Source organism: Hippocampus bargibanti, linkage group LG07, assembly GCF_051943395.1.
Source record: "Hippocampus bargibanti isolate YZ-2025 linkage group LG07, ASM5194339v1, whole genome shotgun sequence".
Taxonomy (NCBI): domain Eukaryota; kingdom Metazoa; phylum Chordata; class Actinopteri; order Syngnathiformes; family Syngnathidae; genus Hippocampus; species Hippocampus bargibanti.
Window position 1 is genome coordinate 16,014,799 of NC_142740.1, and position 18,547 is coordinate 16,033,345.

Consider the following 18,547-nt stretch of genomic DNA (forward strand, 5'->3'; position numbering starts at 1 on the left):
GTTGACGTGCAAAGCAAGAAGTCACAGCGTAGGGTATTTGAGCCACCAAAAAGAGAGGAAAAAAACTTTACCACAGTAAATTGCTATGTGAAATGAAAAATCCTCATTGTGGTACAATGAGGATACAATGAGTGGCGGACCGTGGATTTCATCGCTAAGCCTTCACTTGTGCTATGTCTGAATCAGTCCATACTGAAAAAAGTGTGGTGTGATTTACTACCAGTCCACTAGAGGGTACCATTAGCCAGGAAATAACTGACCGACCTTTCTTAATGATGTCCATTTTTTCTTGAAAAGTCCATCTTGAAAATGACTTTGACAGTAAATCTCCAACCATTGTGGGTTGGCAAAACTGCTATTAAATTAACACAATATATTTGCTTATGTTATTTGTAATGGATTATTTTATTACAGACAGTGGTGTTATAGGTTGTTTAATTACCTGATGTGTTTCGGCGTGTACTTCCGCCTTCATCAGAGTGCTAATATTCGATACCGATACAGTGTCTAGCCAATCATAGTTTGCGAAAACTCTGACGTTGACCAGCGCCTCCAAAAAGGCGTTGGTAGCACTTCTAGGTTGCCAACTCGAAATCTGATTGGTTAGATCAACAGTTTGATTGACACATTTAATGCGACATGGCCCGCAGAACTGATTTTGAAGGCATCCAGGTAGATTTCTCACCCTGGTAACAAATGATGGCTGAAATATGATTGGTAAAATGCTTAAGTATAAAAACATACGCCTGGAAGCAGCGCAACAGAGGAAAAGTAATGAAAGGAAGCTGAAATAAAATTTTGAATTGTTTAATAACAATTCATGGACAAAATATAATTAACATCATTCTGTGATTTAGATATTTTTAGGCCAGCAGAGAAGGCCTTCCAGGCCCTGACGGTCCGCCACTGGTGGTACCTCTACTTATGAACGTATCTTCATGCAAAAATGACAAAACATGCAAAACTTTTATATCTATATTTTCGGTTGCTTGGAACGGGTTAGACAATTTACATGGAAAACGCATCCCTGCTAACAAAATTTGCTGGTTGAGAAATTTCTTTCAGAACCAACTAATTTTGTAAGTAGACATACCGCTGTATGTGCCTCGGCTCAATTAAGACTTTCTGCATCCCATATCTCGGAAATATAAAATATGCTGAATTGTGTTGTTGAGGGGTATGATTATAGCTTCATAATTGCGCTCAAATCACTGTGGTGTGATCATGGACTGTTTGAGCTAAGCTGCATCCCCACCCAGCATGTTGCGCAAGTCAACACTCAGGAGACAGCATGCCTTCCAAATGTAAGGTCAGCCAAGTTCACTGCCGTGTGAAATATTCATTGAAAGGTGTCTGGCGGAAGTTGATCTTTTTTACTTTGACATCTTTTTTATGACAGCACAATTTCCAGTGCTTTTTGTGTTTGGCAAATTCTTCAGAGCATCTCGACTTGAGATAAAGAGGGCAAAAACATGCATAATGACTCCATTGTTAGCCTCGCTGTCGATGATGACTTGATATGACATTTTACAGCGAGCTCTCATTTCACCGTTTGAGCATCACTACCCCCCACTCCTCACTGTTTGGTGCCACGTATGTAAAGTTAAGGTCAAATGATAATAGCCCTCTGATTGAACGTTAGCATAAAATATGCTAATGAGCCTTTTAGGGCTCCTGGAAAACAGCATCACACTGAGATGTAGCGATGGTGAGAACCAAATGCCATTCATTACCCGAAATGCCAGTCTGACAACTGTGGTGCGCACTTCTCACATCTGAGAAATTCATATCCTGTCAATTGGAATACTGTATCACCTGGATGTACTTGTGTACTCCCCTTTGGTTATCAAACATTCCATGTCGCGTCCATTTTTCAAAAGAAAAAAACATAACTTGTTCCTCAAAGTACCACCTTGTTGAGGAATATCAACATTCAAAGCAGTTGTGAAGTAGGCCCAGGTGTTCATGTATCTCGTCATACATTTTGAAACCGTTTTGGTCCTCTTTTGGGTGCGGCGTAAGTGTAAAATAAATTTTGAAATAAATCTGTTCCACCAAAAGATGGCGATGCGGTAAGATCAGTGCAAGCCAGTTGATGTGATGGGCTCATTTCCATCAACTCTCTCATGTGAGTTGGCCTCGACATCAAGGCTGAGCAACTTCCTTGATGTGTGTGATGTCACACACAGTAAGAGTCGGGGTTGGTGCAGGGCCAAGTTTGGCGGTGTGAGAAAAGTCGCAGTGTCTGGGAAAAAAGAAAATAGTTAAAAGGTATTGATGATAAAGGCGGACAAGTGGTTGGTACATCTGCCTCACAATCTTGACGTTAAAACAGGGGCCGGGAACCTTTTTGACTAAGAGAGCCATAAAAGTAAAATATTTAGAAATGTTTTTCAGCGAGAGCCACACGCACGCGCGTGCGCACATACAAACGCTCGCGCGCACACACACGCGCGGCTACTTTTCAACAAAATATCAGAATGTATTATTTAAAATAACTTTGTTATAGTACTCACCGTTAACATGGATGGTTTTCCGTTCCTCGTGTTTGGTAAAAATCCAGGAAAACGATCGGAATGAAATTCAATTTGCCGGTCCAGAGGCAAAGTTACTGCTAGCTAGCCTGCACACGGCTCATAAGCTTCCACACTTGCTATCTGCAATCTACTTCTCGAAGAAGTACAGTAAAGTCTCGTTATATCGATATTCAAGGGAGTCCGAAAAAATATCGATATAACCGGGACTATCGATATATCCGACCCTGTTTGCATGTAATTTTCTCCGTGCGTGCATAGAAATAGTATCGATATAACCGGGACTATCGATATATCCGATATCGATATAACGAGACTTTACTGTATGTCGATGCTAACGTTAACATGGGGCTTGTTAAAATGTCACTGACATTCGACTGTTTCATTGCAAATTAGAATCAGAACATTTTCTCTCCTCTAATGCTCCAGTGCATTCGCGCTGAAGTGCACAAGTTGGGCTCATTTAAAGGGGTGTTTACCTATTTCAACATGACGGCCACTATCATCCAATCAACATGGCGCTTTCGGCCATTCTAGGTCAGTGTCATCCAATCAAAATTGCGCTTTCCGGCAACTGCAGCCCCAACGGGAAATGAACGACGAAAAAAACGACAATATGTATTATAATATGTAATATTTATCGGCGAGCCATATGCAATCATCAACAGAGCCATATATGGCTCGCGAGCCATAGGTTCCCGACCCCTGCGTTAAAAGATCGACGACGGATGCCTGATATTACGGGTGTGCATCTCAAAAAATGACAACTCGGTACAGTTTTCAATATGTGTATGAAATGATTCAAGTAACGACTTGGTTCATCTCTGTGGAATGACAATTCGATTCGATATGGATGCCGTCAAAAACTTAATTCTATTTTTGCTTGATGAAAGTAAAAACATTTTCAAAATGCCTTCTCTTCCCTCTAAATTTCTTATCTCATTTCCATATGTTTCTTTATTGTTACCATATTCACCGGTGTATAAGACGCATCGGAGTATAAGGCTCATCCCCAATGAATGAAGAAAGTTTTTCAAATATATTCTATAAATACATTAAAAGTTTTACAAATACGTACATTATAAGGTACACCACATTATAAGGCGCTACACTAGAGGCTGGGGTTATGCTTGACTCCTTCTAAGGGGAGAAATTGAGTCGTTGGCTGCTGACAGTAGCTGCGAGACCTTTTGTGGCTCAATATTTCTTCATATATAAGGCGCACCTGCGTATAAGGCGCAGGGTCATCTTTTAAAGAAAATCAGGCTTTTGGGTGACCGTATACACCGGAAAATATGGTATTTTTCTCCAAAATATACAGGAATTTTTAGTTGTTGGAAAAAGTACCACTCTTGAAGTGTGATTTTATTTTTAAAAGATTCCACTTTATTCTGGCTCTACAAGTTTTTTTCTTCACTCTTTTGCGTGACCCGTCCTTTGCAAAGGTACGGTGAGCCATTCATGATGAGCAATTTCCCTCAACGCTGATGCAGATTGTTGTTTTGTTTATAAACACTTTGCGAGTGCCAATCTTAGGTGATCTCATCCTCATTATTGGTATGCTGAAATTGGAACCAATTGGGAGTATAAGTGAGACACAAACACAACAGGAGTGCCAAGCTTTTTTTTTTTTTAAGACCAGTCAAGCAGATCCCTGCTGTGAATTGAGCTGTTGTGTTGCATTGATTGTGTCCACAGCAGTTGATGTTGCCGCCTTCCACATTGATTGTTGCCATTCCTTCTGCATTAGTCCACACATTAAATATAATGTCATATGTTTATGTAAAAATGATTCCTCCTCAACGGCGTATTTTCAGAAACACACCAACATATTTATTTGGGTGTGTAATTTGACACTTGATGGTAAGCAGGTACGCCACAGGAGTTTAAAAACAAACAACTAAAAAAAGTCAGATTTTAAAAATGGCATCACTTTAAAATGTAATATTTGTTACAGCTATGACATAGTAGTCCTTGTGACAGATTTTTGTTTCTGTGCCATCTGTCGTATTTGGTGGGGCAACGTCTCTTTAGTCACTGATTCAAAACTCTGCAACTAGTTGTAATTAAATTCTGGCTCAATCAAACTATTCTTTGTTCATATTCAGTGTCCACAGTACAATGTAGCACATTTTCAGTCTCCCGAAAGTCCATCCACAATGACTATTTTTTATGTGGCCCAATTTGTTCTGGGGTCTCTTCATGAATAGGTGTGTCGCTGCGATCTCTTTTCGCCATGAAGGAATGGCTTTTTCACTTATAATTGGCTTCTGTCAGTCGGGAGCTAGTGCTGCAGCTCCACATCCCCACATTTCAAAGCAAAGTCACCTCGATGAGACTTTCATCTGCCTCACCCAATTTCCTTGGAATTCCCGCTCGACCTTTTTCCCGCTGCTTTAAAAAATGAGGGGGAACTTCTAAAGCTTGATACAGTAGCCATATATACGATGGCGTTTCCTGCCTGCACAAGCCCACCCCCTCCTCCCCCAATTCAATTGATTTTCAAGCCACGAGTAAGAGCTTATCTTCATATAACATATATTGCTCAAGCACGGCCCTGTTAACCAATATTAAATCAAAGGATTGAGGCTGAGAAGTGGAAGAGAGGCAGCAATTTGATCACTTTCAAATAGTTAATGACAGTTATTGACAGTAGTTAAAAAGTGGCCGTGTGTTTAATGAGATGGATCTTGAATCTGTCGTGGACGACATTGTTGCTTTGTTTCAGGGAGTCGCGTCAGATTGCCATCTACTGGCCTGGCATTCACATAACAGTGTCCGCAGGCACTTGTTCATGGGGATCTTTTGACAATGTTTTTCTCATCTATTTGTCCAGAATCCTTCTTCACATTTATACGCAAGTTTACTCCATCTGATTTTGTGCCCCTAATGAATGCACTTATCCACAAGTCTGGACTAAATTATGCACATGACATCAATGCCTTTTATTTGAATTAAATCTGGTCATCATCTTTAAAGAGCGACGGTGTGACTGCATTCGTGTTGGGTTGTCGGTGACATATTTAAAAAAAACCCAGTGGGGCACTCCTGAAATAAATACATCTCACGCTGCGGCAAATCTCGCAGAGTGAGTGACAAAACCACTACTCAATAGATTACCGGTGGTGATGGCTGCCAAACCGAATGACTCGGTTCCAATTCTTCTCCTTGATTGTTATCTATTTGATCCAATTGGGGCTCGCGCAGATGAACAAAATCGATGAACGACTTCATGATGGCAAACTCACACACAAAAGGTGCAATTAGTACTATTGCACAGAAATCCATTTATTTCCCTGTCTTATCCCCCCCTCTCATTCAACAAAGCATTTTATTCGGAGATGTGTCTGTATTGGTTTACTAATGAAGTGAGTTTGACTTATCAACCTCCACTCATTCATTTTTTTATCATTGTCAATATATGTGTTTTTTGTTTTAATAAATTATTCCTGTTTCTTGAATGTAAATTGGAATGAATAAAATCCAGGTAAATCCATTTTCCAAAAACAATACACCTTGGCAGAGGTTTGTGCTTACTGATTGCTCTTGATCAATTACCCACCTTCAAGTTGTAACTACGTGGATGAAAAATACATATTTGGCTTATTGTGCATAATCTTGTATTGCATTCCTGGCTCATATTTAAACAGGCATGGGAGAAATGATTTCAATAACTTGAGGACCTTGGAAAAGATAGAGACGTTGCTGCTCTCTGCTGGTTCAAAACTGCAAGTAAACATTAAAGATTTGAAAGTAGGTACTGTAGCCTTTGCGTCGTCTTAATATTAACAGAAAACTACTTGGTTTAAAAAGGGACGTATTAGAAGAGCAAAAAAACATGTACAATACTACTACTACTACTACTACTACTACTACTACTACTACTACTACTACTACTACTAATAATAATAATAATAATAATAATAATAATAATAATAATAATAATAATAATAATAATAATAATAATAATGTAAAATGTGCTACGTCACAAGGAGCAAAGTTGAAGGGTACATTATCTGTGTTTATGCTAGCATAATGATACAACTTTTCAAATGGTCATTTTACCTCACAACAGTGCACTATTCCATACATGTTAAGTTTCAGAAATCATAAATCGGGAGATTTTCGTACTTGTAACTCTGCGGTGCGTGTTAAAATAATGTGAGCGTTACAAAAGTTTAAATTATCAGTAAATGAAACAAAAATGCTCTCATTGTTTATTTATACATTTATGTCTGTGTAAGCTCTCAGTCGTACAGGAGTGGTCCATCGATGAGAAGCCGTCATCTGTACTTTTTTGAAGGTGTCGGACGTTTCGCCTCCTATCCAAGAGGCTTCGTCAGCTAACTAAATTTATATTAGTTTTATACGTCTGTGTAAGCTCTCAGTCGTACAGGAGTCGTCCATCGATGAGAAGGTTTCTTCAGCCGTCATCTGTACAAATTTGAAGGTTTCGGACGTTTCGCCTCCTATCCAAGAGGCTTTGTCAGCGAACAGCGTTTTATATTTATATATCCTAAAGTCCGGCGCCGCCATGTCTGGACATTAGGGATATATAAATAGGGCCGATACGACCAGTAAGACTTTAGTTCGCTGACGAAGCCTCTTGGAAAGGAGGCGAAACGTCCGACACCTTCAAAAAAGTACAGATGACGGCTGAAGAAACCTTTTCATCGATTCAATTAGTATAAAATGTATTTTGTTTTTCACATTTTATTTTGTTTCACCTGACAAATTATTGTGAGTATTGTGGTCAAAATCGGGAGTCTCCCGACCAAATCGTAAGACTTAACATGCAAGTATTCTATGATTTAATTTATACGTAAAGTACACAATGAATGTCTGTGTAAGCTCTCAGTCGTAGAGGAGTGGTCCATCGATGAAATAGAGAAAATCAGTCAAATCATGTCAGGAGAGCTCTCATAAACCGTGGTAACCCTCTCTAGTTTTTCAACAAATGTCAAAAGAAAAGAATAGGGAATGAAACCAAAAAACCTGAAGAGTCTAAAAGGACAGGAGTAGCAATACATTACATTGCAGGGGTTTCTGAAAAACTACAAAGGGACCTTTGGAAACACAAAATTCCTACTTATTTCAAATCGATATTTAAGACGAAAATTAGTGCATCCAAAAGATAGGCTGCCAAATGAAAACAAAATTAAAAAACAAAGTTGTCACGTTCCGGCGGCGACAGTGGCAGCTGGCGAGCAGGAACGTGTGGTATAGGCGGTGGATCGTAGAGCAGGACAGAGGCGTGGGTACCGGCAAAGGATTTATTAACATAAAGCGCGGGTCCGAAAATACGCGGACCCGGTAAAACTCGTGAAACAAACTCAAAATGACAACTGACAATGTTAGTGGGTGAGTGGCGGCAATCCACCCAACCACACTAACCAAGAAAATAAAGTGGCACACGGGGGTGCAAAACAACCTACGACGCGGTGCAAACAACAAACGCGTTCGTGGCTAAAATCATTCCTCGGGCGAAGCAAATAATGTACTGGTAACAAGTTCCACGTACTAGCTTGGCATAAGGCGAAGTATCTTCCGACGCTGGGTGGATGCCAGCGTCGGGTTTAAATGTCCACAGTTAATGAGGAGGGAATTGACAGCAGCTGGCGAGCGGCGGGAACGGAGGCCCCGCCCCGCTGTCAACTGGCTCATGACAGTACCCCCCCCTCAACGGACGCCTCCTGGCGGCCCACCTGGTTTCGACGGGTGAGCCTCGTGGAAGTCTCTCAGGAGTGACGGGTCCAGAATCCAGGTTCGCGGAACCCATTGACGGTCCTCCGGTCCGTAACCCTCCCAGTCGACCAGGTACTGGATGCCCTTTCCCCTGCGGCGTGAATCCAGGATCTCCCGCACTGCGTATGCCGGTCCTCCATCCACCATCCGCGGGGGGGGGGGTTGGGCAAGAGGGGGGGCCAAGGGGCTGGACTCCACCGGTTTGATGAGAGATACATGGAAAACCGGGTGGATCTTCATGGAGGCGGGCAGCCGAAGTCGGACCGCGACCGGGTTAATGATGGCCTCCACAGTGAAGGGGCCCGCGAAACGCGGACCCAATTTGGGGGTTGTCCCGGCCAGCCGTAGGTCCCTTGTGGACAACCAGACCTTCTGGCCCACCTGGTAGGCTGGCGCGGAACGGCGACGGCGATCCGCGACCCTTTGGTTCCGGACTGCCGTGCGTGATAGGGCTGCCCTGGTCTCCCTCCATACCCGATGGGCCCGCCGAAGATGGTGTTGTATCGACGGGACCTCCACCTCCCCTTCCTGTGTGGGAAAGAGCGGCGGCTGGTAGCCATAAGCCGACATAAACGGTGACCGACCTGTGGCTGAGGAGACCAGGGTGTTGTGGGCATATTCCACCCACGGGAGATGGATGGACCAGGCCGAGGGACGATGAAGGCATACGCAGCGCAGGGCCGCCTCCAGGTCCTGGTTCTTCCGCTCGGTCTGGCCGTTGGACTGTGGATGGTAACCGGAGGACAGGCTGGCCGACGCCCCCATGGACCTGCAGAAACGCTTCCAGACCCGGGATACGAACTGGGGCCCTCGGTCCGACACGATGTCAGTGGGGATCCCGTGGAGACGGACGACGTGTTTGACCAATAGTGTCGCCGTCTCAATGGCGGACGGTAACTTGGTCAACGGCACGAAGTGTGCCGACTTAGAAAACCGGTCCACTATTGTGAGAATGACCGTCTTACCACGGGATGGGGGGAGGCCGGTGATAAAATCCACTGATATGTGGGACCAAGGGCGCGGGGGAACAGGTAGGGGGTGGAGCAGTCCTGCCGGAGGCTGATGGGAGACCTTGCCACAGGCGCACTCCGGGCAGGCCTTAACAAAGTCCGCCACGTCGTCGCGGAGCCGCGGCCACCAGAATCGCTGGGAGACGAGGTGCTCGGTGCGGCTCACCCCTGGGTGACACGCCACCTTGGATGCGTGCCCCCACTGGAGCACCTCCGAGCGCAGCGACTGGGGAACGAACAGTCTGCCTGTGGGACACTTATCGGGAGTCGGGGTACCTTTTAATGATTCCATGACCCTCCGTTCGACCTCCCACTGGAGCGCCCCCATGATCTGGCGGCCGGGCAGGATGGGTTCCGCAAGGTCTTCCTTGTCTGCTGGCTCGTGGATCCGCGAGAGGGCGTCGGGCTTGGTGTTCTTTGTTCCTGGACAGTAGGTTAGGGTGAAGGAGAAGCGTGTTAAGAAGAGCGCCCACCGTGCCTGGCGTGCGTTCAGCCTCTTGGCGGCCCGGATGACCGCCAAGTTCTTATGGTCCGTAAGCACGGTGAACGGCTCCTTCGCCCCTTCGAGCCAGTGCCTCCACTCCTGAAGAGCCAATACGACGGCGAGCAGCTCCCTGTTGCCCACGTCGTAGTTGGCTTCGGCGGAGCTGAGGCGGCGGGAGAAGAAGGCGCAGGGGTGGAGCTGCTGGTCGACTGAGGAGCGTTGGGAGAGTACTGCCCCAACGCCTGAGTCCGAGGCGTCTACCTCCACAATGAACGCGCCGTTGGGGTCTGGATGGCGGAGAACTGGGGGGTGAGAGAAAGCCTCTCTCAGCAACCGGAACGCGGCGTCCGCTTCTCTCGTCCACCTGAACGGGGTCTTAGTGGAGGTGAGTTGGGTGAGGGGGAGGGCTTTCCGGCTGTAGTCCCGGATGAAGCGGCGGTAGAAGTTGGCGAACCCCAGGAAGCGTTGTAACTGCTTGCGAGAGGTGGGTGTGGGCCATTCTACTACCGCTTCGGTCTTGGCTGGGTCAGCCCGGATCTGCCCCCGCTCCACGATGAAGCCCAGGAAGGATAAGGAGGAGGTGTGGAATTCACACTTCTCGGCTTTGACGTATAGTCGATTCTGCAGCAGCCGCTGCAGAACTAGCCGGACGTGCTGGCGATGTGCCTCAAGGGACTCTGAAAAAATTAAAATGTCGTCCAAATACACAAAACAGAAAATATTCAGAAAATCCCTCAACACATCATTAATAAGGTTCTGGAACACAGCGGGTGCATTGGTGAGACCAAACGGCATCACCAAGTACTCGAAGTGTCCCAGAGGTGTCTTAAATGCGGTCTTCCATTCATCCCCCTCTTTGACCCGAACAAGATGATAAGCGCTCCGGAGGTCCAGTCTAGTGAAGATGGTCGCGGCCTGGAGGGACGCGAAGGCGGAGTCAATCAGTGGGAGCGGGTATTTGTTCTTTATAGTTATTTCGTTGAGTCCCCGATAGTCCACGCACGGACGCAACGATTTATCCTTTTTAGTGATAAAAAAGAACCCCGCTCCCAGAGGTGACCGTGATGGCCGAATGAGCCCGGCCGCGAGCGAAGAGTCAATGTAGTCCCGGAGAGCCTGTTGTTCGGGTTGGGAAACGTTGTACAGACGAGAACTGGGAAACGGAGCGTTGGGCTGAATGTCAATGGCGCAATCATAGGGACGGTGCGGTGGTAACGACAGGGCGCGGTCCTTGCTGAACGCCTGTCGTAAGTCGTGGTAACAGGGCGGCACCCCCTCTAGGCTAATCTCCTCCCTAGGGTAGCTGTGAGATGGTGCCGGCCCACCCGCGGCCGACCGGAGGCAGTGAGCGTAGCAGAGGGGGCTCCACCCCTGAATGGTAGGTCCGTCCCACGAAATGGCCGGATTGTGGGTCCCCAGCCAAGGTAACCCGAGCACGATGGGAACCGAGCGTGAACGCATCACGAAAAACCGCCGGTTTTCCACGTGATTGCCCGAGAGTACGAGTCGAAGCGGCACGGTTTCTTGCGTAACCTCGGCGAGTAACCGACCGTCGAGATCGAGTATGCTCCGACTCGCCCCCAGCTGAACAACCCGACACCCCAACGCCGACACGACGCGCGGGTCTATAAAACAGCCGTCGGCCCCCGAGTCCACTAAGGCCCGAACGGACATTGTCCTGGTGGGACCGTGTATAACGGCATCCAGCTCCAGTCTCCGCGACGTGAACCCCCCCGCGGACCTTAAGGGAACCCGTTGCTTGTGTGGACGGGGTAACTTACAGTCACTGGGGGTCTTTCCGGGAAGCCCCCAACTGGGACAGTCCGGGGCTCGATGACCCAACTTGCCGCAGAGCTGGCATGCCGGGCCGGTGTTGCGTCGCTCCGGCGCCCGCTCAACGGCCCTTTCGCCCCCCATCTCCATCGGCTCCACGGCCGCGTGCCCCCCACGCGGAAAGGTCCGGGCACCCCCTCGGGTCCCTGCTGGCGGCTCAAGATTAGCCTGGGCAGCCCGCTCCCGGGCCCTGTCTCGCATCCGGTTGTCCAGCTGCAGCGTGAGGGAGATCAGCTCGCGAAGGCTGGAGCACTCGTCGCGGGTAGCCAGCTCGTCTTTCAACGCCGCGCTGAGCCCGCGCCGAAACATCCCTCGCAGCGCACGGTCGTCGTACCCGCTGGCGGCAGCCAGGACGCGGAAGGCGACGGAATACTCCGCCGCCGATCGGCTACCCTGCTGGCAGATCCACAGCTGGGACTCCGCTGCCTGCCCACTCACCGGGAGATGGAAAACCTGCCGTAACTCGGCGACGAAGTCCGGGAAGGAGGCTCGGAGCTCCGGCCGAGATTCCCAGACGGCCAACGCCCAAGCGGCTGCGGGTCCGGCAAGCAGGCTGGTGACGTAAGCCACTTTGGCCGCGTCCGTCCGTCCGACGCTGGGTGGATGCCAGCGTCGGGTTTAAATGTCCACAGTTAATGAGGAGGGAATTGACAGCAGCTGGCGAGCGGCGGGAACGGAGGCCCCGCCCCGCTGTCAACTGGCTCATGACAAAAGTAATGTTTTTCATTCAATATGTTGTAAAAATGAAGATTGTAAAGAGCAATACATTGTGGAGACTAAACAAATTCTAAAAAAAAAAGACTTTATCAACATCGCAGGGATAATACTAGTGGGCCTCATTATGCACCTAAAAGCTAGCAACCACTCATTTGACGACGATGAGATTACAATTTTAGCGAAAGAAAATAGATGGTTTGAAAGGGGAGTAAGGGGAGCTATCTTTATAAAACAGCAAAACCCTTCACTAAATCACCATGGTGGTGTGAGTTTTAATTTGGATCGTGCTTACAACACACTTCGTAGGTCGTTACCACGTAGGCTTTGTTATGCTGATAAGGTGACACCAGAGCGAATGGGGAAATGAGGGCCGGTCATAGCCCATAATCAGTCAGGGCAAATGAAGTAATCAGTGGAGCCTCAGGGAATAGTCCTCTGCTCCCCTCAAGCTTAGAGCAGAGGCCTATCATAGCAGAGGTTTGGCACAGCCACCTCTGGACAGTAGGGATATATATACAGTATAAGCCAAAGCTACCAGCAAAATTTTAGTTCGCTGACAAAGCCTTTTGGATGAGAAGCAAAATGTCCGACACCTTCAAAGAAGTACAGATGACGGCTGAAGAAACCTTTTCATCGATACACATTGAATGAATATTTCCTTAAATCCATTCCATTTTCGTCTGACTTCAATAAAATAAGACAAAGAAAAGAGAGTCTGGAGGTGTTCATCTGGATTTGGATCGCAATTAACGTCACACGAACAGCGGCAGTCCAGTGTGACATTTGTGGAAAATTGTGTTTGGAGGGAAAGGCTCGCCTCGAAGCAATAATCAAGAGGGGATGACAGCAGTGGGCGGCCTGCTGACCGTTTATCTCTTGTTTTACAAAACAACAGTCACAGTTGGTGATAGTAAATTTCTTTTGAAGCATGTGGATGAGTAAATTAACCTGTTAGATGGCAAAAATGCTTCCTCAGACCCGGTAGCTCTATTTAGGTAAGTTACATGGCATTTAAAATAAGTCAATATTGACTCCAGCAGTGCTGCATTGTGCATCAGAATGATGCTTTTTAGTCACACCAGGGAAGAATTGGGAGAGGCGGCCACTTCAGGCAGAAACAAAAGATATTCTGAGCAAAATAGCACATTAGTTTATTTCCCAGACTCTCTATAAAGCAAAGATGATAAAATGCTTCTTGAAAAAATGGTTACACAATTATATTATTGAATGCATTACTAGTCCTTACATGTTTTCTATTACTTATGTAGTTTTGGTATTTTAAAATGGAACTATTCCAACGCAATCACAGATTTAGAAGCTTTTTTTCCCTTTTCATTGACTGTCGCCACAAAGGGACATAAGTCTTCTTGTGCCGGTCCCAAGCCCAGATAAATACCAAGGGTTGTGTCAGAAAGGGCATCCGACGTAAAAGCTTGGCCAAAACAAACATGCGGATCAAACCTCTAAAGATGGAGGACACTGATTTGCTGTGGCGACCCCTTGAAGGGAAAAGCCGAAAGGAAAAGAAGAAGATTGACTGTATGGACACGTGAAACCATAATAAACTGTAAATCATTTCAAAAGAAAGCATTGCTGAAAATACAATAGCGGACCCAATTTGGGGGTTGTCCCGGCCAGCCGTAGGTCCCTTGTGGACAACCAGACCTTCTGGCCCACCTGGTAGGCTGGCGCGGAACGGCGACGGCGATCCGCGACCCTTTGGTTCCGGACTGCCGTGCGTGATAGGGCTGCCCTGGTCTCCCTCCATACCCGATGGGCCCGCCGAAGATGGTGTTGTATCGACGGGACCTCCACCTCCCCTTCCTGTGTGGGAAAGAGAGCGGCGGCTGGTAGCCATAAGCCGACATAAACGGTGACCGACCTGTGGCTGAGGAGACCAGGGTGTTGTGGGCATATTCCACCCACGGGAGATGGATGGACCAGGCCGAGGGACGATGAAGGCATACGCAGCGCAGGGCCGCCTCCAGGTCCTGGTTCTTCCGCTCGGTCTGGCCGTTGGACTGTGGATGGTAACCGGAGGACAGGCTGGCCGACGCCCCCATGGACCTGCAGAAACGCTTCCAGACCCGGGATACGAACTGGGGCCCTCGGTCCGACACGATGTCAGTGGGGATCCCGTGGAGACGGACGACGTGTTTGACCAATAGTGTCGCCGTCTCAATGGCGGACGGTAACTTGGTCAACGGCACGAAGTGTGCCGACTTAGAAAACCGGTCCACTATTGTGAGAATGACCGTCTTACCACGGGATGGGGGGAGGCCGGTGATAAAATCCACTGATATGTGGGACCAAGGGCGCGGGGGAACAGGTAGGGGGTGGAGCAGTCCTGCCGGAGGCTGATGGGAGACCTTGCCACAGGCGCACTCCGGGCAGGCCTTAACAAAGTCCGCCACGTCGTCGCGGAGCCGCGGCCACCAGAATCGCTGGGAGACGAGGTGCTCGGTGCGGCTCACCCCTGGGTGACACGCCACCTTGGATGCGTGCCCCCACTGGAGCACCTCCGAGCGCAGCGACTGGGGAACGAACAGTCTGCCTGTGGGACACTTATCGGGAGTCGGGGTACCTTTTAATGATTCCATGACCCTCCGTTCGACCTCCCACTGGAGCGCCCCCATGATCTGGCGGCCGGGCAGGATGGGTTCCGCAAGGTCTTCCTTGTCTGCTGGCTCGTGGATCCGCGAGAGGGCGTCGGGCTTGGTGTTCTTTGTTCCTGGACAGTAGGTTAGGGTGAAGGAGAAGCGTGTTAAGAAGAGCGCCCACCGTGCCTGGCGTGGCGTTCAGCCTCTTGGCGGCCCGGATGACCGCCAAGTTCTTATGGTCCGTAAGCACGGTGAACGGCTCCTTCGCCCCTTCGAGCCAGTGCCTCCACTCCTGAAGAGCCAATACGACGGCGAGCAGCTCCCTGTTGCCCACGTCGTAGTTGGCTTCGGCGGAGCTGAGGCGGCGGGGAGAAGAAGGCGCAGGGGTGGAGCTGCTGGTCGACTGAGGAGCGTTGGGAGAGTACTGCCCCAACGCCTGAGTCCGAGGCGTCTACCTCCACAATGAACGCGCCGTTGGGGTCTGGATGGCGGAGAACTGGGGGGTGAGAGAAAGCCTCTCTCAGCAACCGGAACGCGGCGTCCGCTTCTCTCGTCCACCTGAACGGGGTCTTAGTGGAGGTGAGTTGGGTGAGGGGGAGGGCTTTCCGGCTGTAGTCCCGGATGAAGCGGCGGTAGAAGTTGGCGAACCCCAGGAAGCGTTGTAACTGCTTGCGAGAGGTGGGGGGTGTGTGGCCATTCTACTACCGCTTCGGTCTTGGCTGGGTCAGCCCGGATCTGCCCCCGCTCCACGATGAAGCCCAGGAAGGATAAGGAGGAGGTGTGGAATTCACACTTCTCCTCGGCTTTGACGTATAGTCGATTCTGCAGCAGCCGCTGCAGAACTAGCCGGACGTGCTGGCGATGTGCCTCAAGGGACTCTGAAAAAATTAAAATGTCGTCCAAATACACAAAACAGAAAATATTCAGAAAATCCCTCAACACATCATTAATAAGGTTCTGGAACACAGCGGGTGCATTGGTGAGACCAAACGGCATCACCAAGTACTCGAAGTGTCCCAGAGGTGTCTTAAATGCGGTCTTCCATTCATCCCCCTCTTTGACCCGAACAAGATGATAAGCGCTCCGGAGGTCCAGTCTAGTGAAGATGGTCGCGGCCTGGAGGGACGCGAAGGCGGAGTCAATCAGTGGGAGCGGGTATTTGTTCTTTATAGTTATTTCGTTGAGTCCCCGATAGTCCACGCACGGACGCAACGATTTATCCTTTTTAGTGATAAAAAGAGAACCCCGCTCCCAGAGGTGACCGTGATGGCCGAATGAGCCCGGCCGCGAGCGAAGAGTCAATGTAGTCCCGGAGAGCCTGTTGTTCGGGTTGGGAAACGTTGTACAGACGAGAACTGGGAAACGGAGCGTTGGGCTGAATGTCAATGGCGCAATCATAGGGACGGTGCGGTGGTAACGACAGGGCGCGGTCCTTGCTGAACGCCTGTCGTAAGTCGTGGTAACAGGGCGGCACCCCCTCTAGGCTAATCTCCTCCCTAGGGTAGCTGTGAGATGGTGCCGGCCCACCCGCGGCCGACCGGAGGCAGTGAGCGTAGCAGAGGGGGCTCCACCCCTGAATGGTAGGTCCGTCCCACGAAATGGCCGGATTTGTGGGTCCCCAGCCAAGGTAACCCGAGCACGATGGGAACCGAGCGTGAACGCATCACGAAAAACCGCCGGTTTTCCACGTGATTGCCCGAGAGTACGAGTCGAAGCGGCACGGTTTCTTGCGTAACCTCGGCGAGTAACCGACCGTCGAGATCGAGTATGCTCCGACTCGCCCCCAGCTGAACAACCCGACACCCCAACGCCGACACGACGCGCGGGTCTATAAAACAGCCGTCGGCCCCCGAGTCCACTAAGGCCCGAACGGACATTGTCCTGGTGGGACCGTGTATAACGGCATCCAGCTCCAGTCTCCGCGACGTGAACCCCCCCGCGGACCTTAAGGGAACCCGTTGCTTGTGTGGACGGGGTAACTTACAGTCACTGGGGGTCTTTCCGGGAAGCCCCCAACTGGGACAGTCCGGGGCTCGATGACCCAACTTGCCGCAGAGCTGGCATGCCGGGCCGGTGTTGCGTCGCTCCGGCGCCCGCTCAACGGCCCTTTCGCCCCCCCATCTCCATCGGCTCCACGGCCGCGTGCCCCCCACGCGGAAAGGTCCGGGCACCCCCTCGGGTCCCTGCTGGCGGCTCAAGATTAGCCTGGGCAGCCCGCTCCCGGGCCCTGTCTCGCATCCGGTTGTCCAGCTGCAGCGTGAGGGAGATCAGCTCGCGAAGGCTGGAGCACTCGTCGCGGGTAGCCAGCTCGTCTTTCAACGCGCGCGCTGAGCCCGCGCCGAAACATCCCTCGCAGCGCACGGTCGTCGTACCCGCTGGCGGCAGCCAGGACGCGGAAGGCGACGACGAATACTCCGCCGCCGATCGGCTACCCTGCTGGCAGATCCACAGCTGGGACTCCGCTGCCTGCCCACTCACCGTAGATGGAAAAGAAAACCTGCCGTAACTCGGCGACGAAGTCCGGGAAGGAGGCTCGGAGCTCCGGCCGAGATTCCCAGACGGCCAACGCCCAAGCGGCTGCGGGTCCGGCAAGCAGGCTGGTGACGTAAGCCACTTTGGCCGCGTCCGTGGTGTATACGGAGGGTTGCTGGTCGAAAACTATGGAGCACTGCAGCAGGAATTGCGCGCAGCGCCCGGGCTCCCCTCCGTAACGGGTGGGATGTGGGATGTTGGGTTCGCGGCTCAAAGTTTGGGGAGGGACGGCCCCCGCGACGAAGGCGCCGCTGGCCTCAAGTCTATCTACCCGTTGGGCTAACCGGGTGATGTCGCGGCGGATCTCCGCGATGGCGGGCACCAATGTTTTTCATTCAATATGTTGTAAAAATGAAGATTGTAAAGAGCAATACATTGTGGAGACTAAACAAATTCTAAAAAAAAAAGACTTTATCAACATCGCAGGGATAATACTAGTGGGCCTCATTATGCACCTAAAAGCTAGCAACCATTCATTTGACGACGATGAGATTACAATTTTAGCGAAAGAAAATAGATGGTTTGAAAGGGGAGTAAGGGGAGCTATCTTTATAAAACAGCAAAACCCTTCACTAAATCACCATGGTGGTGTGAGTTTTAATTTGGATCGTGCTTACAACACACTTCGTAGGTCGTTACCACGTAGGCTTTGTTATGCTGATAAGGTGACACCAGAGCGAATGGGGAAATGAGGGCCGGTCATAGCCCATAATCAGTCAGGGCAAATGAAGTAATCAGTGGAGCCTCAGGGAATAGTCCTCTGCTCCCCTCAAGCTTAGAGCAGAGGCCTATCATAGCAGAGGTTTGGCACAGCCACCTCTGGACAGTAGGGATATATATACAGTATAAGCCAAAGCTACCAGCAAAATTTTAGTTCGCTGACAAAGCCTTTTGGATGAGAAGCAAAATGTCCGACACCTTCAAAGAAGTACAGATGACGGCTGAAGAAACCTTTTCATCGATACACATTGAATGAATATTTCCTTAAATCCATTCCATTTTCGTCTGACTTCAATAAAATAAGACAAAGAAAAGAGAGTCTGGAGGTGTTCATCTGGATTTGGATCGCAATTAACGTCACACGAACAGCGG